This window comes from Pleurodeles waltl, chromosome 5 (genome assembly GCF_031143425.1).
Source record: "Pleurodeles waltl isolate 20211129_DDA chromosome 5, aPleWal1.hap1.20221129, whole genome shotgun sequence".
NCBI classification, from domain to species: domain Eukaryota; kingdom Metazoa; phylum Chordata; class Amphibia; order Caudata; family Salamandridae; genus Pleurodeles; species Pleurodeles waltl.
In genome coordinates, this window is record NC_090444.1 from 1,747,928,030 (window position 1) to 1,747,950,073 (window position 22,044).

Consider the following 22,044-nt stretch of genomic DNA (forward strand, 5'->3'; position numbering starts at 1 on the left):
TATACTAGGGGTTTCAGTCTCATAACTTTAGTTTATGAAAGCTTGCCCTTACATGTTACCTTAATCTATACACACACACACACACACACACACTGAAGCCAATGGTTTTGCTTCATATGCCAATGGTTTTGCAGGTAGGTAGAAAGCAGAATGAGATCCTGAGGGACATTCTGAAGAATGGAAGTGCAATATGCTCAGGGACTATGAGTCCCACAAGGCGAGGGCTCGGGCATTTCAATCAGCTAGAGAAGTGATATGGGACTGGGTACGTCACAACATGGCAGAAAATAGTGTAAGGTAGTGTAAAGTTAGGTATCCTCTTTCCATTTAGTTTACTATTTTTTGTCTTTGATAATGGTCACATTTCAATAAGTGGTTGCCTTTTTTTTTTACACTGTAATTGTGCATAATAAATGTTTGTAATTATACAATCTGTAGTTCTACAATTGGTGTGTTCCATTATGTGTGATGATATCTATAGGTAGATGTGGTGTCAGCCGGTGTGGAGGCTTGTCGGTTGATGATGTGTTTAATGGTACCTCGAAATACTGAACAGTATCAACATAGGCATTTACAATGTAATTTTCCTCATAGTGTGTGTTTGTGCATGTGTGATAGTGTCTTCATCTTTGTGTGTTGCTGTAATGTGTGTGATGATGTATTGATGCAATGGTGTGTGTGCTTGTGGTACGATGCATGTATGTTGGTAGAGGAGTGTGTGTCATATATGGCAATGTGATCACTCTCCTGTGTATGGAATGGTGTGCATGTTTGAGTGATGGTGTTGGTATGATGGTTTGATATGTATGAAATGGTATGACTCTGTGTTGGCAGGTTGGATATGAGTATAAATGGGATGTTGACTGATTGCCTGTTGGTGTGCAAGTCCCTGTGAGGAGCAGGGTGGTCAACTGTTCTTTATTATTTTGCAAAGCACCTTACCAGGAAATGCACCAGTAGCATGCAACATAAATGTGCTATGTGAATTGCACAGTGTGTTTACACCACTCACATATATAACTAAAATATACACCCCCAGCGAACACCATGCCCTCCAGGCAGACCGCAGTTTTTAAAAGTACTGCAGTAACACATGGCAAATAAAAGTGTTTACAAAGTAGGAAACCAAAGAACCTAAGTCCTGATTTTACCCATTCTGTGTCCATGGGGAAATGTGTTGATACATAATTCCTCTGGTTTTATTCAAAAGGTACGTCACCTCCCCTTTCCCCCCCCCCCCCCCCCCTCCCCAAGTGTGCCCTGTAATCCCCCATGGCAGAGTGCTTAATGTATGAAAGTGAGACATATTTATAATTAAAATAAAAGTGTATTCCAGCAGTGAGCAGTTGCTAAAAGCTGTTTGTCACAGAAATATTTCCTGGTAGCAGATCTAACTGTGAATAACATCTTTTTCACAATTACACTTGGAAAAACAGAAGAAACCTGCTTGAAATTATTTTTCTTGTTTTATGAAAAAATCTAATTTGGTAATAAAAGCAGATTTTTGGTAAGTATTTTGGAAACGTAACTGTTAAAAAGTGGACTCTGTTGTGTCTACCAGCCAAATGGAACTACTGAGTTCTGCAGGTTGCCTGCTGTCCAGTGACAGATATTAGCATCACAATTAAGCATGAAGTGCTGGCTTGCCAGAGAAGAGGTTGGTGTATTTTTCCCTTAGCTTCTAGGGCCCTTTAACCCATAGGAAACTCCTGAACTGTTACTTTGAGTCAGCAAGTTTCCCAAGTGAGGACACCATTTCATTGTCTCTTCTCCCTCACCCCACATTTTCATTTTCTTTAGGGTTGAGTGTTGTAATCTGTCTGTGGGGTTTTAACCACGCCCACTCTTGCTATTTATTGTTTTTTGTGTTTGTTTTTAATGCCTCATTTTTATTGGTGCATTTTGTGAACTTTGTGTGCTGAGTTCCCTCCCACAGGCGATTTCACTAAGTGAACATTTTTGTTGGCCATCACACTACATCACGCTTCCTCCTGTTACAGCGTGTGGTGGACCCTCGTCGGGTTCGGTTTGCCTTTCATCCCAGCTGCGATCTTTTATAGACATTCATGCAGGGAGCCAATAACTCTGGTGCTCATGCTCATGGAGGAGGTAGTGCTTTGAATTGGCTTGCTTCTGTCAACTATTTTACAATTTATGTGGCAAGAAAAGTCCAGTTAGGAATTCACAACGCTACCTGTTGCATTGAAAATGCTTGTTATCTTTGCACTGCCCTTCCAGAGAAGGATTTTGTTTTTGGTGTTCCTGGAAGGGAGGCTTTTCCTCTATGTTTTATTGAGGATGAGGTGGGGGTGCGGGAATAAACTGGAATTTAGGGCCATATGTACGAACACTTTTTCCCATAGACACAGAATGGGTAAAAACCTTTGCTACATCTGGCCCTTAATCACTTTTTTAATTTTTAAAGGTGGGTTTCACCTACATTCATTTTTAATTTTTTTTGAGGGTGCGTCCCTCCTCAGCCACCCAGCCTTTTCTTTTATGTTCGCTCCTGCTCACCCTGTGTTTCGGCCGCAAGAATCCAATACTAGTGTCACAGAATACACGCCACAGCCCGCACTCAGACAAGTGGAGCTCATCTGCCTGGAGAAATGCACCATGCAATTAAAAGCCCTGCTTGTCACAGTGCTGCTAGACTGAGTCCAAGCTACAAATCTAATTGCTAACAGTGAGTGAGGGGTGCACCTGTGGGCGCTGGGGGAAAGCCGTGGTCAGCAAAATGATATGGCTTCTAGAATGAGGCTTTAAGATGCTGAATGTTAGATGCGCTAAAGATTCTCCCATCTAATGTATACATTTGTCCTTCGGAAAAGCACCGTATCGGATTATTCTTCACTTCCATTTGTACAAAGAATATGGATTCATTCTTAGAATAGAAATGGATCGCACTTTCCTGTCCCATCACGGAACTTCTTTAACTACAGATGGTGGAAGACAAAAATCGACCTGTCCAGTGGGATAAAAGACTGAGAAATAGTCTAGTTCATTTGAGGGCCGAGCAGTCCTCTCTGGGTGCATGCAAAGTGCTTAAGTGCTGTCATTCCAAATGCATTAGCAATGGGATGCACCTAAGGCCATGATGTTCTTCCAACTCTTAACTTACAAAACTGGCTGTTGTCAATTGTGAGTGAAGCACCTAATGGAGCTAAAACCAATTACAGTCCGGAAATGCCTAATGCTAAAACTGCATTCAGGAGTGATATACAAAAACTGAGCAGCAATGAAGCCAAAAACCCATAATTAGAGCCCATAGGTCTCAATACAAAAAATCTTCATTTTATGAAACATAATAGTCGAGGGAAACACCTGAACACCCTTTACAATGCAATAAAATTACAAAGATTTAATACATTAACTTTCCTGATGTGATATACAGACAAAAGTGTGATTTTCGTTTTGATAACGAAACCCAGGACTTTTATATTGAATCTCTTCACAGGTCTTCCAATAGTGGCAACAGAGGACGATGTATGTGGACCACACTGACCAGTGGCTACTGGAAACCACCTGTAGGAAAGGAAATGTTAAAATCGAATTTCTACAATATGAAGAGTGAGAATGAAGGTACTCCTATGGTCTTACGTTTTTCGATTTCTAAGTTATAGTGACATTTTACGTCCTAATGGATAGTGTGGATAGTGAAGGCGGTGGGTAAGGACGTTTCTCATCTCTAAAAAAGAATGTAGTCTGCCAGGGCTTGAAATCCCTACATGGGGGATGGGGAGGAGACACACTTCAGGGCAACTTTGGTGTTGAAAAAGTGTTAGATATTCTCAGAATGCCATGGGGTCCTACCCAGGGGATTGCAGCTCAAGTATGAGTAGTGATGACGCAGAAAAAGAAGGTCCGACATATATTCATGTAAACTGTGTAATCGATGCATATAATGAAGTGTGATTTTAGTAAAGAAATAATGTACGAGGGAAAATGTGCCCTCGGGGTAGTTCACCATCATTGTAAACGAGCTTTATTAATCATGAAGTATTGAAAATGTAGTAATCCGTCATAATCGCAAATGTATGCCATGATTTCTTGTTTGAAAACTGTTTTGCTTAGCTTAAATTTAGTATAGGCTTTGGCCTAGTTGCTTGGCTTCAAATTCTAACTGCGTGATTCTTTTTTCCTTGAACTAATGAAACATATATTCTTGCTTGAAGTTGTATTTTTCCAGTAGAAACTGGCTGGTACACTTATCTCCAAGGTTTCGTGCTAGGCCGGTTACATCCCCTTTGATACAAGGTCAGTCTCTGCAGGTGTGGACAATGAAGGTACAGATACCAAAAATAATTGGCAAACCATGAGACAATTTGTGTTCCAAGGCTCCAAGGCTAATGTATGCACAAATAAGTTCTAGTAAAAGGCAATTTTTCATTGGACAATTTGAAGCCAACCTATGAACCCTCCAATGGAAGACCCTGCAGAATTTGGAATGTTTCTTACTTAAACCCACCGGACAAAGAGAAGTCAGCCATTTTCCTCGATGCCAGTTTGAAGCCTGATGCCAGACTCCATTTTGGACGACACCCTGATACCCTTTTCTCTATTCGAGAGAAAGAGACTTAAGAATTCTCACCCTAGAGACTTTAACTTTGATTTGCCCCGTCTTGCCTATGCAGTAACTTTGCCCCATTCTCCTTGCCGCTGCAAGGAAACTTGCCCTTAACTTTGCCCCTTCGAAACTTGCCCCATGCTGATCAACCGGTACCTGAAGGACGAAGACTTTTCTTGAATGCTGATTGTATTTGGTAAATATGAAAGGATAAATGTATTATGCATTGTGTTTTTCCTTTTAGGTACCAACTGCTATTTTGACAGGGCCCTAGCTAGAAGTTTTCCAAATTTGTGTTGACTAAATTCATTTCGCATGAAGCCCCACATGCCAATGCTAATTAGAGGTTAGTCGAGGTATTCATTCAATGTATCATGAAGAATTGAAATCTTGTTATGCTGACCGAATGTATGCAATTAGTCAAATACAGTTAGTCACATTGGTGATTTGCATTGCTATAACAGAGTGTATCATCATCCAGATTTTGCGTAGATTGCGTTTCTTCCACCGTTATGGACAGCTAGTAATGTTCATATACATATATCAATTGGTGTTGAGACATATATATATCGTGCTAGCTTTGTTAATATAGGGAAATAAATTCACTAACTTTTAATAAACTGGTGTGGTTATTCATGACTGAAAGGTCATGGTGCGCCGAAATACCAACTGTTATTGATTTCTGATGTGCTATATTGACCTATTAATTGGGTATTGATTACCGATTACAGTAGTTATTGATTATTGATCTGAGTGACTCGACTATTTTAGGATGAGGAGAGCCCGACTCGGTTAAAAGATTCACCGACCTCCAACGTGTCCAGGTACAGGTAATTTATAAGGGCTGGACGCGTTACCAGTAGGTAGGCCGTTCCAGGGGAGATGCGATGACTGAGTGAGAGTGGACATGACACATGAAGCCCTACCATGGGGAACTGCTGAACCGCCCCCTCTAGGGGCGACAGTGGAATGCAGAACGGGCGCTTGGGCAACACAACCTGGATGTTCAACACTCTGACATCACTGCAGGTTGCATGTTATTCTGTATATGATAGTGGCTATGTCACTTTTGTTATCTGTCTCTGGTATGTGACAAAGATAGAAAATAATATGAAAAATATATATTTTTTCGGGATGCTGTGTTCAGGGAAGTCTTTTTTGGCAAGTACCTGAGGATCTATTAAATCTTTGTAGATTAACGAGCATTTTGATGTGGCAAAGAGGAAGATCTCGGTCTCATATTCAGCAATCGGAGAGCATGACGGTGTCTGTAACACATTAGAAGGCTCTGATCTGATGACACCTTCAAGCTCTTTTCACAGTCCCAATCTTTCCCCTGTGGAACAATGTTTCTCTTGTACCGCCCTTGGTGTGGTCAGGCACATGTAATTAATATTTTTGCAGAGGGCAATGCTATAAAAGAACGCACAAGAGCACCATTGACATAATGCAGGGGGACCTCGTGCCAATTATTTTCTTGGCAAGAAGCTGTAAGCGATTATATCAGCACGTTTTCAGTCATGAGGAAGACAACAAGAGACGTCAGCAGAGTAAGAAACCAAGGGAGGGCATGGAGCTCATTTGGGGATCTGAGAACTTCAAACAAAGGTCATCTGCACACATCCTCTATGCACATCTCAGGCAGTCCATTTTGTTGACCATCTGAATGTGCCAAATATAGGGTGATCCATCTGGATACATCTGTGATGTATTCTTAGATGAGCTACAGTGGATCTTAAGGTATGTCACATCCTGAGGCAGCAAGTGGTTGAGAGTCGCAAATATACTGTTTGAGAGTTTGTGCCTCATACTCTGGTATTTATTTTGGAAAATATTGTATGTCACTAGCGGGTATTAGCGGCTACCTTTGGAGCTCAGGGATTTCCTTCTGAAGTAAAACTATGATGTGCGCACAAACAAATGCATACACTTCTTTACTTGTATATACTTTAACTTGAATTGATTAATTTTAATATTATTTAATGTTGTAAAACATTTGCAAACCCAGTGATTAGGCCTTGCAGGTCACAAGGTGTCTTCAGACCACAGGTTAGGAACCACTGCCTTACATCACACAGACCATCATCTGCTGGGTGATGGCGTCATTGCTCTGTGATGCCTTTCATGTTTTCATTTGGAAGATGCAGGCACAGGTGGACTTTTGCTGAAGCACTCTCCCACTTCCTACCAGCAAATCAGTTCATCTTGCAATCACTGCATCTCAGATGCTATACTTATAAGTAATGGGAGCTGTTTGAGTATTTATAATGTTGGCCTTATTTCATGTTCCATATTTGTTGCACCGTTTTATAGAGAATTTTGTTGCTTTGTCATGTGTTTTTGTAATATCTAAGAACATTTATTCTTAAACAAAATGAAACCTTTTGCATATGGAATAATTAACAGAAAAATAAATCTGATAATTATTAGTGTTAACAATGACATTATCTAAATGGAAATGTTAGACATTGCCAGCTTTTTTCACTTGTCATTCCTTGTTTAAATATTCTATCATTTATGACAATGATCACTTTACATATTGTGTGGGCATTGTATAAATCCAAACATAGCCCTACTACTCTTCTTTCAACATAACGTCCACAAGTAGAGCTAAAATAAATGACTTCACTCTAGGGTGGCCTCACTCTTGATCATCCATTCCTTCAAAAAGACTCTCATTGGTGGAAGCTCATTCTCATTCCAGACAGCTGAGATATGGACCTAGCTCTCTCCTATTGTAAGAATAGTTGATAACTACGTCGTATTCCAGAGCACATTAGAAACGTGGCATGTCATCACATGAAGCAGCCAACATCTAGAATAAGTGAAGAGAATAACTAAGGCTAGGTATCTGCTAGTGTAATGTTGTCTATTGTGTCAGTTATCAGCAACACCTCATGCCTATTCTCATTGACTAGCACACCTCATCATGCTGAGTGCACATCTCAGAACCTCGCGTATCTTACCAACACCTCGCATATCAACCTAACTGCAACCACTAACCTAGCAACCATGCACTCTGAAAAGGTTTCACTGACACCTATGAGAATCGGAGTGCGCTGAGTCATTGTCTGGGGTATGAAGCGCTATAAAAAATACAAATTTTATCAACTTGGCTAAACGTTGTAATTCAGGCAAACCCTTTACAACTATGGGCCTTCTTTTCTTTAGCCAATAAAACTGGGAGAAGTGCTTCGGTTCACAGAACATGTAAACCAAAGAAATCCCAACTCACTGTGGATCAATAGATTGTAATGTTTTTCTATATCAATTAATAATATTGGCAATTTGTATAGTGCACACCAGCAACTGAATTGTCTTATATCACAAAATCACTTGTGGGTGTTTTAATTTGGGTCTAGCGTTTCATCATAAAAGAAACACAAAACATAAAAAAATATATTTCTTTATCAAAATGTAAGAAATGGGAGTGTTAGTTTAGGGGGAAGAGAATAAACCTGAAATAATAATCACAATCCTTGGCAGCATGAACCAAAAAAGTCACTGAGTAAACCTATGCTTAACCCTCTGGTAGCTTGGCACACAAGCAGTAAGGTTTAACTTAGAGGTGATGGTAATTTATTCATGCAGTACTCAAACAGTAATAAGGTGAAAACACATCGAAAGAAAAGTCCTAAAACAATTTAGAACAGTAGAGTAGATTTTATTAATTAAAATGTCACCAAAACTACAAAAACTCTAATTAGTAGAACCAGAGGTATCTGTTATTAAAGCACTAGGCAAAAACAGCACCAATAGGTGTGAAGCATTAACTGCGGCATCTGGTCGAGCTAGACCAGGACTAAGATACAAATTCAAGCCAACTGCGGTGGAGCGTGGAACAGGTACAGGGCCAGGTTTGACTCACTGAAAGTTCTGCCCTCTGACCTTGATGCGAGGGCTGACTTTGTAGGGCTCTGCATCACTCTGCATCTCTCCTCATTGGATTCGGTGAGGCTTTCAGTCAGGAGCTGTGCAACTCTGTGGTTCTCTGCATTGCCAGTGTTGGCGCGTCCTATCTCATATTTGTTTTGATAATTTATTTTATAAGGGGACACATAAGGGTAACCAACCATCTACCCTCATGAGGTCGAATGAACCTTTGGACTCAGATAGGTGTGAGTGTTTGGCTCTGAACAAAACAACGTCAACAATAAACAAAAACAAAAAATACCGTCATTAATCAACATTGGAGTCAGTAATCTAAACACACCATGAACTATTTGGCCATGAATCACCACGAAAGTTCAAACATTTATTGCCCTTTAAATTAACAATGCTAAGATCATGTAAATCAAGCACAGAACCAAATTATAAAGATACATGAATAACACAGGTTAACCAAACCTTCTAAAGAATCTCAGCTTTGACGAAATATGAATTATTAGGCACTCAAGAATTACCATACAGTATAACAACAGTATCAGATGCAGCGGTGAGATTGAAAACATTGAGTTAAAACAGATGTAATTATTCACAATCATTTACTGTGCGCAGCCAAATTCAGAATGTGACATTCTAACTATTACCCTAATCAGATTAAGCCTGTTGGGCTTCATGCAAAAAGAAAAAGAAGACAAAAACTAATTTTGAAAACATCTATCTATGGCAGTAACAAAAATAGCGGTTGGGGTTCTAAAAGAGGATAAACATGAAACCTGCAAGAAAGACAAATGCATACTTAAGTTATTCCTCTCCTTAATGGGTTCAGCAAGCAGCAAAATCTTCATCAGTTGAGCATCTTCTGGTCATCTTCAGAGGACAGTGGCATCAGGGGAAACCGTTCAGTAATGTTTGGCCTTACCACATCTGAACTGTAAGTGGCACATAGCACATTATTTCTAGCAGAAATAAATGCACATTTTGATACAGCACAGAGAGTAACTGCAGCTGAAATAAATCTTTGTTCAGCAAGATAGAAAATAAGTCTGCACTTGGGTTAAAGGAAAATAAGTCTACACTCAACAAAAGAATAAATCTGAACTGACATCACCTAAACATTGCTATATTAAAGCCCCCAAAAATAACTAGCTACTCTACCATTGGTCAGGCTATGTGGTGATTAGGACAGAACCAATTAAACCCCATACACGGTTCTCTGTTGCATTCTTGTTTTCATTCTTCTCTCTTATTGGTTCAGCTTCTTCTACGCCAGTTTCCGTTACACAGATAAAAAAAGTTTCAATTGCATAAAACTATTGAAAGCCATTGTTTTCTGTGGCACAAAATGTTATGAATGTTACAGCACGAGAACATTTTCCTCCGACATTAGATCATCACACAGGATGTTTCAGAAAAGAGGAGAAAACTTTCCACTGACAACAACATTTCTAAGAATCACATTATTTAATTCTGAATTAGCGTAACATCGACCTGTTCAGTTAAATGTGCAGTACAATATTTCACGAAACTCAAACTACTTATTTTCTAAACATGTACTTAAACATAAAACATAAAATACATTTAATTACACAGTGAATTATTTTAATTTTCGAAATATTTGTGTCAATTATCAGTGTAGGTCTCATTTTCATTTCAGCCTTGCACTTTTAAACTTAAGTTTTTCTTTCAGTTAATCACACACTTTTATTAATTATTTTCACACTCTAACACCAGCCACTGGATCCAATGAAGTCTTCAGCTAGGAGCTTCGTGGTGTAGCTCTGTAGGGTCTGTGTCTCTCTGTGGTGGAACCAGTGAGGGTTCCAGCCAGGAGCTCCACAGTGTGGCTTTGCTGCGCCACTCTGCGTCGGTTCCATTGAACCCTTTGGTTAGTAGCTGTGCAGATCTGCGGGCCACTGCACCGCTCTATGTCTGATCCTATGAAACCTTCAGGAAAGCAGGAAACAGATCAAACAGGGGGTCAGCCAACTGACCCTTGGAGCCACTTTTGGGGACCTGGGTTCAACACAAGCAGGTCCAGTCTTCCTTCAGGCTTCGGCCAGCAGGGAAGACCTGAGTCATCACAATTCTGGGAGTGTTCTAATTTCAGGTTGTGGGGCTGGTAGTTTTATGCCCAGCCTGTGGGTGGGAAACAATCTAAAGAAGACCTCTGGTGGCAGATCCTTCTCCTACCTCGCCGCCAAGACCTGGAACTCTCTCCCCACCTCACTACGCCAGACCCAGGACCTCCTCACCTTCAGGAGACTCCTCAAGACATGGCTCTTCGAACGATAGCAGCAGCACCCCCCCAGCGCCTCGAAACCCTAACGGGTACATAGCGCGCTTTATAAATCTATTGATTGATTGATCTGCTGTGTACCCCCAAAATTAGTTCTGGTCAGATGTTCCTTCTTCCCTGGGTTTGGGGTTGAATCCAGCTGGCTAGTTAAACAAATGACAGGGGCAGGACTGGTAGGTCCCTTTATATTGTAATCAGGGTAGAGCGTGGCTCCTGCCCAGCCATCCTGTCATGAAGACCCACTCCCCTCTACACCCAGGCTTCTTGTTCACTTTCTGGAGCCAATACACATTTCCAAATGAGGGAGCAAATCAACAGTCCAAGGCAGCTGGCGAAAGCCCCGAGAAATCTTAGGCCTGGAGATGCCAACTTTCAAAAGTGGCATTTCCAAAATAATATTTTAAAAGACTTTACCATTAAAGAGGATTTAATAGTCTGAGTAAAATGAGTGAAAGAAGTATCTTTCTAGTTGTTCGCAAACTGAATTTAGCACTTATTACATGCAATAGTGTAAATCAGTGTTAGTCAATGGGAGGTCAGCTTTGCCACAGTGAAAATTCCCTTTGGGAAATTTTCTTTGCCAAGACATGTAAAACATGAAATACACATTACCTACTTTTCAAATACCCTGCAGCCTGCCCTACGAACTGTTAAAGCCTACCTTAGGGGTGACTTAAAAGTACTACAAAGTAAGGTTTAGCCTGGCAAAAGGTTTGTTTTTCCAGGTCAAATGGAAGTTGAAACCTGCCCTACAGGATGCAATCGAAAGCCTAACACCTGTTTTAGAGAACTACCTTAGTGTGGCACACAACGAGTGCTGCGGCCCACTAGTGACATTTAATTTAGGGGCCATTGGTAGAAGTAGTACCGTATACTAGGGATTTATAAGTAAATTTACAATGCCAATCATGATTATGCATTGTTTACCATGTTTAGAGGGAGGAGTACACCCACCTTACTACTGGTTATCAGGGGTAAAGTGCACAGTGTCCTGTGTTCAAGAAACAACAGGTTCAGCAGCAGAAGGCAAAAATCTGGAGTGACCCTGAAGAAGTTTCCTACACTATTCATTACAGTGTTCAATATATGGGAACCACTGGTGCATTGTTTCCATATCTGAAAAAATGGGAGACCAGATTAAGTATTCTGGCTATGGGGCCTTAATAACCTTCGACAATCCTGTCTGCAGCCTATGCGACAGCTCAGTCCCAGCTCCTCCACAATCACAAGGCTTGCTTCAAACAGCACTTATGATGTGGCTGAGGTTCTCCCTGAGTTTGCAGTGTGAGAATGACTGTCTATTTCATGTAATGATAACGGATTGCATGACTTAGGGCCTTTTTACAAGTTTGACGGTCGGAAAACCCGACCGCCAGACCCGTGGTGAGGCCCATATTTATACTTTTTTAGCGCTGCATTTGCACTGCTTTTTGATGCAAAAACAGCACAAACTTACAAAATACAATTGTATTTTGCAAGTTTGCGCCACTTTTGCGTCAAAAAATGATGCAAATGCGGCGCTAAAAAAGTATAATTATGGGCCCAAATGTGCAGCATCATTGGACTCGGCTCCTGAGTCCAATGCTGTTGCAAAGGGGGCCCCTCTAACACCCTTGGAATGTGCACTGTCAATGTGGTGGGCAGTGCAGGGGCAGGGTGTTCTCTGCCAGCCTTTTCATGGCAGTTGAAGGCTGGCATAGAACATGGTTGTAATCAGCAGCGCCGCCCTGGCTGATCACAACCAACGATGCTGTCAGCCAAAACAAGGTTTTAACAGGTCTTCTATATTGTTATCTTTATTTTTATTTGACTAGACACAGTTAGTTGTAGCATTATTATTGGTATTGCTTCTGTGTTGTTTCTCCATCAAAAGTACCATTACTATTATCATCACTGTTAATGCTGCACTTCAATATAGAATTTAATAGGCGTTAAGCAATGAGCACAAGTAGAAGGTTCAAAACAGTAGTCTGAGCTTGAAGATTGATGAAGCGGCACAAACCACAACAGATGAGCTTTGTGCTATTTTGTGTTACCTGCAGACTGCAGGTTTCAATCCTGGCAGGCTCTGCTCAGCCTTTCACCCTTCTCAGGAAGATGAGTTTTATTGTATTATGTATTGTATTATCACATTTTTTAGATGAACAATGTAAGAGAAGACTTTGACCATCATTAAGTAATTCATTTTCTGAGTCGCTCTCTGTATCATTTTTAAGTGGCATATGTCTAAATATTGCAAATCATTTGGGGAGTGGGTGTTTCTGATCATTTTAAACGGCCTGACTGTTTTACCGTGATGGAGGGTCACTAACTGGAAGGCATCTAGTGGCCCTTTTCGCAAAGGGAATGGTAAATCTGCACTTGCAGAAGTATTCATAAATGCTCACTCTATTTCATGGCTGCAGATTTACCTGCAAAGCTGAGCCAGTCACAGCTTAACAGGCGTGAGTCACATCATTTTGTGAAAGGCTGCTACTTTTCCATTTCACAATTGTACACAGTGAGCAATAATGCATTGTGGAAAAGCAGCATAATGTGCTAAACCACATCACCTTTTTAGTTTGAGCATAACAGCGCGCAAGCGCTGCTTTTTCGACGTGTTGGTATGTATCTGGGCTTTTAACAACGCCCACCTCACGCCCATCACACCACTCGTTTGTGGGCTTGCCCTTCAAAACTCCTTTGATGACAGTGGTAAATGGCTTACATTTGTCCCTCCTTGGGGAGGTTTTGTTACGGCCTTGGCCATCACCCCTGTTACATGGCTAATTGCACTTTTGCCAGTAAGTTTGATTGCAAGCGAACTTCTTTTTCCTTTTGTGTGTCTCTTCAGGCTGATGCTCATGGCAGCCGTGGCGCTGTGAATTGGCTTGCTTATGTGAAACTGTTTTAATTTTCAATATTTGTGGCAAGACAAGTCCGGTTAGGAATTTACAAGGCTAATAGCTCTGACCCGAGCAAATGCGAGACCCGTTACATTGCAAATGCTTGTTTTACTTGTTTCCTTTTTGTTCTCTGGGGGTAAACATATTTCTCTGTGGAGAAATCGCTTCCCCTGAAGTTTTGGGGTGATCCATTCCCCTTCCCACCCTGAAAGGGGACTTACTCTAGCCCTTTGCTGGAGTAAAACTCGAACAGTTCCCAGGATGCAAAAAGGTTAGAGAGGAGGTTATAAATGACCATAAACTACTGAGTTTGAGACAGTTCATAAACTTACAAGGCAAATCACTTCTTGATCTGCCCATTCCCCATTCCTTGTGGGGTTTACTTTGGTGTAATTCGGCGTAATTCCATGCAGCACTGGCAGAAAGGTACGTAGTAGTAAGGCAATTTACCTCTGACAAGTTTTCTTTTGTGATAGCAAGCAGGGCAGGAGTAAATGGAGCCATGTTTAGTTGTAAACTTAGGTTAACCTCTGCTGAATGGCTGTGAATTAGGCCTGTGTGGACATTATGGATCTGATTCACAAAGAGTTTGCTGTTATTCTCACAAGAGTAAGTCATACCTACTCACAGAAAACTGTTTTTGAAATAGGACCAGAGAATGTAAGTGTCAGTGGCAGCGCTGGCTTCTGAAATGTGTGGGGCGTTCAGAATTTGCAGACTGAAGCAAGATGCCCACACTTTAATCCACATTCATATTTTAAGAAAGGTTAAGATTGGCATTTCTTAGCACAACAGCTGAAATATTTATATTAATGTCAAGGTACTGAGCCCTTTGTTATTGACACCCATTTTAGAACCATTATGCCATGTAACAAATAAAATGAGAAACTTTCTTCAAACGAAAATACATATGGTTTCAATTGTGGACAGTCTGAGAGTGCTGGAGGCAGGCAGAATCTTGCGGTCAGGGTAGGTTTCCAGCAGACATCATGGATGACAGCGACGAGGTTCCGGAACATAGACAAACTTTATAAATGTTGGTTCAGGTGTGGTTAGATATCAAATCTACCCCTAAGGACTGGAGCGGGTCCAATGGACACAAACACACTTGTTGTGGGTCACAAATCATCATAGCCGTGCATAAGTGACAGGACTGCAGCACAACTGCTCACATGAATACAATTTCTGGGGGCACACTTTGGACATTATAGACACAGGACACAGCATCAAGGTAAATATGTATTTTTATATATAACATATGGTTGGGTTATTGGGTGACGTGTGTGGACCTTTTTAAAAAAAGGGCCAGTTAGTCCAAAGTATACCACATTTTTGTACATAAAACAACTATTATTTGATTGTTTTTACAATATGAATATCTCAATTTTGAAAAGGAGCAAAGTATTTGTATTTCCGAGGCAGCAGGGTGTGAGCCAGGAGGGCCAAGGTAAGCGCTCCCTGGTGGGGCTTGTGTGGCACGCAGGCCACAGATTTGACTGCCTACCAGGCCAACTCACCCTTTCAAATCCAAAAGTGAAAAACATAGTACTGTTAAATTGGGAAATATTAATACCTGCCAGATACAGAGGATAGGAAAGGTACAAAGTGCTGTACGAAACTAAATATATGTGATCGAAAGATAACAGCATGATATAAACTTTGTTTTGATGCTGGGTTCGATGGTTCAGTGGACTTATGCATTTACTGTTTTGGAGGTTTTGTGCATATATATTTTCTGTGCATTATTAATAGCATGCAGAATTTGTATTCACTTTTGAATTTCTATGTATACACTGACATGCTACTGTATTTAGAATTAATTTGTTATGACGAATTAAAGGGTGTTTTTCTGGCTGATATTAACAAGTCATCAATTAGGTTGCAAAGACATCTTGTTCAAAATGGATGTCTCTCCCTGCATGTTCACTAGTCATTATTTCTGTAGCACACAATCAACCAGAGTCATGTTTATTTGTTTCCACTGACGTTGTTCATGCTGTTATTGAAAAAGCCTTTCCAACATGGACGCAGTAATGTTGCACTTTTCCTAGCTCACTGCACTCCATTCATTCACATAGTTTGCTGTTGTTCTGTTCTTGTATCTAGTTTGCCCTGACATCTTTAGAGGACATTAGCATAGAGTCGTCAGAATACATATTCATGTAGTGGGACAGTGCTTAGATGCTAAGGCAATATGACGTTTACAGAACTGTGCTCTGATTTGCTGAGAATAATTAGTTTGCTCATAACATGATGATTTTGCAGAAAATATTGAATTTCTGTGTAAGAAAACTGTACATAAACTCTAAATTTTGGGGGTGAGCCAGAGTTTTTCCTGATCCTACTAGGTATATTTCAAGTTACACTGGATAATACACATGTAATATGGCAGACGGGATGTCCTTCATGTTTGCCATGGAATAACCTGTCCGTGGAACTCTAAATCAGGCCCTTAGAATTTTTCTGATTTTTCATATTATCCTGTATTACTTTATTTATTGAGAGCCTTAATGGCAATGGCTGTGTGCATTTACATTTACAATTTCTGTAGCGCTTTCGAGCAGAGGAGGAGGGGCTGCCGCCACACGTCAGGGCAAGGAGCCCTTTAAATCATTTGGTGCGCTCCCGCCGCCGCGGGTAGCGCTTTCGAGCAGAGGAGGAGGGGCTGCCGCCACACGTCAGGGCAAGGAGCCCTTTAAATCATTTGGTGCGCTCCCGCAGCGCGGGACGCGCGCGGGCGACGCCCGGGCAAAGCCCGGGCCAAGGGCGGGCCCGTCCTTGCCCGTCATCGCCCGGAGGAGGCTGGGCTGGGCCACCCCCCGAAGTTCTGTCCTTTTGATAGTTGGTGTGGCATAGAGGCCTTAGGAATTTCTTTTGCATAGTTTGTCTGGTATCACTTGATCTCGAGCTACTACTTCCTCTCGCTGCTAGGGGCTTCCTTCTCTCCTGTTACCATTTGTACTTGACACTAGGAACCAGGGCTGGGCCATTGGATAGACGATATGGGGAAGAGGAAGGCCGATGATGTATCAGTACCCCAGTCTCGGGTTAAAAAACCCAAGAAACGTTCTGTTGGGAAAGTGGAGGGATGTCCCAAGACAAATCTACAGCAATTTAAATCAATCGACTCATTGTTTGAAGAGGTAGAGGCTATACTAAGGAGTCCCTCTGTTACGGGTCTTTCCATATCGGATACCATTCCTCCCAAAAAGATTCCTGACCTCTTCAAAAAAAAAAACTCAGACGCATAGAACAGAGGTTAAGGCTGATTTACATCCCCCTCCCCACTTTCAGGGTGCAATTCCTTCACTCTTGGAGATTTCACCATCCTTGGTGGAAACTAATGGATGTTTATCTGTAGAAGGTGCACCCTATTTGAGGTGCGCGTCCCCACCTCCTATTGTTATTCCTTGCTCAAATAGGTTTTCGGTTTTGTCCTCTGATTCTGTAAGTCCTGGACATTCACAAACCCTACTTGTAGAGGGAACCGACAAAGACTCTTTGGATGGAAAGATGGGCAACAACGAAGCTTCTCAATTGACTATCATTTCTCAGAAAATAGATGACGTTAAGTGTCTGTTGGTATCTTTGATGAACAAAATTGCTGGACTCTATGATCAAAAGTCTTGTTGTAATTGCATTGTGCCACATGAGTCTGCCCCATCCTCTGATTTATTGATGGAAACTAAAAAACCTAGTCCTCCTACCGTAGGTGATAAATTGACATCCTCTTCTAAACATAACATCGCTAGGGGAAGAAATGGTAGCTCCACAACGCACAGTAAGTCTGCTTGTCAGACCATGTTCTCCACCCATGAGCGAGTTTCCAAACTAGGTATAAATAAGTGTGGATCCTTCTCTGGTCGGGGGGACAGAGGTACTCCTTGCCCAACAACCTCTCAGTTAAATCTAGGGGGATTCCCCCATGCAGCAAGTTGTTGTGTTAGTTCCCATTCTGCCACTCACCCTGATCATTTGCCACTCTTGCAGACTTGTGACATCAAGGGAAGGTTAAGAAGGAGGAGGGAAGATGCCACCATATATTTGACAAGGGTGCCAAAGCTACCTCAGGGCAATAGAGAGTCGAGTGACTCTCTAACTAACAAAGTCATTTATTGGATTCGCTCCCAGAGGAACTGTCTCTCTGTCATCCGGTCTGATATACGTGAGGCACACAGACACAATCAGTTAGGGTCGGATTTTGATTATATTTCGATTCTTTTTAATGATAGCAGTCTAGTTAATGATCTCCTGGCCTTCGACACACGGACAGGTACACTATGTATAGATAGGGAACCGAAACTTAGACTCAGTAGTCAGCCGCCTGGGGCCCCGCTATGTAGAGGATGTTGTACATCTGGAACTATTGTAGCCGGGGTTATTCCCTCTTCAGATAATTCTGTAACATCTAATTCTGAGAAGCCTTACCCCTTACTTTCTGAATCAGATTGACTGATTACCCCCTGTATAGTACTTCCTAAAAAAGCAAATGACAAATGTCATCCTAAAGGGACTCCACTTCCCGTCTCTTTAATGAGATCCAAATTAACAACTACGCCTCCTAAAATCAATATTATATCTTGGAATGTAGCAGGAATTAAGTCAAAGTTGGATGATACGGAATGGGTAAGCCTTATTAACAAACAAGATATCTGTCTTTTTCAAGAAACCTGGACTGCAGAACAGTTATCCATACAAGGCTTTACAACTTATTTTTCTGCTGCCCAACCTGCCTCCGGTGGCTTTGGAAGACAGATAGGAGGGTTAATGATTTTATTGAACAACAAGCTAGAATGTGACCACTCTATGATAAAGTTTAATTCTTATGATCTGCTGGGTGTGCAACTTACTTTCCGACCCGGATTCAGGCTGATAGTTCTGAATACCTATGCAAGATCCGTTCCCCGTGGAACAGAATCAATGGTTCTCACCCAGTTGACGGACTACATAGAGCTTTTGGACCCTTCAGATCTCTTGATCATAGCAGGCGATTTCAATTGTTCCTTTGTGTTGGACAATACTATCAGTAATCTGACTACTGAAGAGGACGAACATTGGGGTATTCCCCAATCTAAGGAAATGGTGTTTTCCCCCGTTTCCTGTGTTGCATCTCAGTTGTCTTCCCTTTGCCTGAAACATGGCCTGAGAGAATGTAACGGCCGCACTAAATCTGATTCAGAGCGAGCCATCACTTTCAAGCGAGGGCTTTCCCTTAGCACTATTGATTACATCCTGGTGGACATTAGGCTATGGTCAAGTTCACTGGACATGGAAATTTTATCTCGCTTGGATAGCGATCATAATCCTCTGTGCCTTGTACTGACCAACCATGCATTCTTAATAGTCCATCACAAAACGATTACTAATGTCCCACTCCCTTACCTGAACCATAGACGTTCTCGGGTCTGTTGGCCAAAGGTTGAATCCAATCCGTACTTGATTGGGGAATTATATTCATTATTTTTAAAACTCTTCATAGATTACGAGGATCAAGAAGCCCCTGACATTCCTATTATGTCTATCCACATTAAATTGGTGGATTCCCTACAAGGTATCTTCTATAGGGAAACCCCTTCCAAATCGAGACCAGCTGATTGGTATAATCAAGACTGTGTGCGAGCAAGATCTAATCTAAACAAGGCTGTAAAAAACTCTACTCAAGTGGCTATTAAAGAGGCCCGACGTAGGTATGCTAACGCCCTGAAACAAGCAAAAAAAGACTGGGATAATGAGATATGGCAGAAGCTGCTTGCAGCAGTCAAATACAAAGATGATAGTTCCTTCTGGCGGCTGTTGACCTCTAGTGCGAAAAGGGGCAATGATGATATCGGTTTGTATATACAGCCCGAAAGATGGGTGTCCTATTTTTCTGGAATATACGCTCTGCCCGCACCGCAAGCTCCGGTGGATCCTGGATACGATGAGTGTTGGGCTGTTAACATGACCTCAACTGAGAGCATTGTTTTTACCTTAGCCGAAACAATAGCTGCAATCAATTCTTTGAGGCCAGCAAAAGCCCCTGGTCCAGATAAGATCCCATGGGACCTGTTTAAATCAGAACCAAAGATATGGGCATGGTACATCAATTTATTGTCTAATGCCATAGCAGCTGGTAGCCCTATTTCAGATTCTTGGCGTGGCGCAGAAATAATACCGATTTATAAAAAGGGTGATGTAGGTTCACCTGCAAACTACCGTCCAATCAGCCTTATTGACATCCTTCAGAAGACGTTTGCTAAGCAAGTCTTAAATAGGCTTATCGATTGGATCCAAGACAACCAAATCTTATCCCCCTTACAGGCCGGTTTTCGGCCAAAAACTAATACCATGGACCAAGTCTTCAGACTGTCATTATTATTTTGGAAGTATGTCACTCTATCCAAGCAAAAACTTTATGTTGCCTTTGTAGATCTGAGATCTGCATTTGATCTTGTCCCAAGAGAGAAACTTTGGGGAGTATTAAATAAAATCGGTACCCCAGGAAACTTAGTGCATTTAATTAAAAGATTACATGAAAAAACATTTGCACAAGTTAGATGGGGTAATCAGGGGGAACTCACCGATAAAATAGAGATTAGGAGAGGAGTGCGTCAGGGCTGTGTTCTTGCCCCAACGTTATTTACATTGTTTATCAATGAGGTGGTGCAAGTCGTTACCAACTGCCAAAATGATGCTCCATCCTTGAATAACCATAAAATTCCAATTTTGGTATTTGCTGATGATTCCCTCCTGATCTCCAGAACTCCTATGGGTCTCCAGGTACTTGTGGATAAGTTTAGTTCATTCTGTGTTGACTATGGGCTTGAACTCAACCACAGCAAAACCAAACTCATGACCCTGGGCTGTGGTCCCACAAAGAGATACTCAATTTTCTATAATTGAACCCCCCTAGGTATGTAAGCTCCATAGATTATTTGGGGGTGAGAATTAGCAACAACCTGTATTGGGGGTCCCAAATCGATAAAAGCTTAGCTCTTCTGGCACAGAGATCTGGGGCCATTTTACGCTTCCACAAGTCCACCTCTGAGAGAGTGATTACTCCAACTATTAAAATTTACCGAGCAAAGGCACAGAGCGCTGCCGTCTATGGGGCAGAAATTTGGGGGCCCTCGAACATTAGCAAGCTAGCAGTGGGGGAAAACAACTTTGTAAGGTCAATCTTGGCCTGTCCTCGCAGTACCCCACTGCTGCCAATGTTCTGGGACCTCGACCTACCACGCATTTCAGATGTAATTGCCCTACGACCATTGCTTTTCTGGGTCCGTGTATGGACCACCCCTGAGCTATCCACATACAAGGAGTCTATTCAAGACATTCTAGACAGACCAAATGTACTTAACATTTCCTGGTTTAACCACATCTCAAAATGGTTTCATAGATTGGGTCTTAGTGAGTTTTGGAGTCATCCAGAAAGTATAAGGAAGGATCAGAAGAATCATCTGAAAACTGTTTACTGGATACATGTCAGGGAAAACTATCTGCTGTGCACAACACACGGCAGATTGACGTCACAATTCTTTGACTTTAAATGGTATCCATATTTGGAACCATTTATGGATACAATTCTTGATCCATTAAGTAAGAGTCTATATATTCAGTTCAGATATGGTTGTCTGCCTCTTAAGTCCTATGGCAGTACGCGGAGTACGATCCCAAGTCCTGACACTTGCCCGAGCTGCAATCAAATTTCGGAATCTATTGTACATTTCATGTTTATATGCCCTGCTTATTTGATTGCGCGTCGGAAGTGGTTACGATCTGTGTGCAGTAATATGGGGACAAGACACTGTATTGTTGCCTTAAGGATCATGATGAGGGAAACTTCTCTCCCTCTATCTTGTGTGGTCAGCAAGTATATTGTAGCTGCTTGGCATATACGTACAAAACTTTTGGGGAAACAATGATGATGAGGACCAAATGCTTAAAGTGTTTTAGCTGCCAAATTTTAAATACACACCTAGACTGAAAGAAAACCCCATGTTTAATTTAAATGTTAGGTATTAGGGGGTTAGGTGTCTTTTTTAAGGAAAATAATTTTATGTGTTTTAAGGCTGACATATATGTTTTTATCTCTTTCCTATCTTTTTTAATCTAACTCTTATTTGCTCTTTTATTTAAACGTTGGTTGTTTTGCTTTTATGGTTGAAAGTAACCGAATAAAGCTATGTGTTGATGATGATGATGAATTTCTGTATCACACCATTTGAATTTTTGTAATAAATCTTTTAAAATGTATACTCCTGCCCTAGAACTCAATTGTTGAGTCTGCCCTTAATTGATTATATACTGAATTTGCTGAATGGTGCCTTATCAGGGGTACACAGTGACTCATGAAATTGAGGTTTAAACGCTGTCTCCAATTCATCTACTTGTGACTGCAGTTGAGGTAATAGTTTGGGGTGTACAGTTTT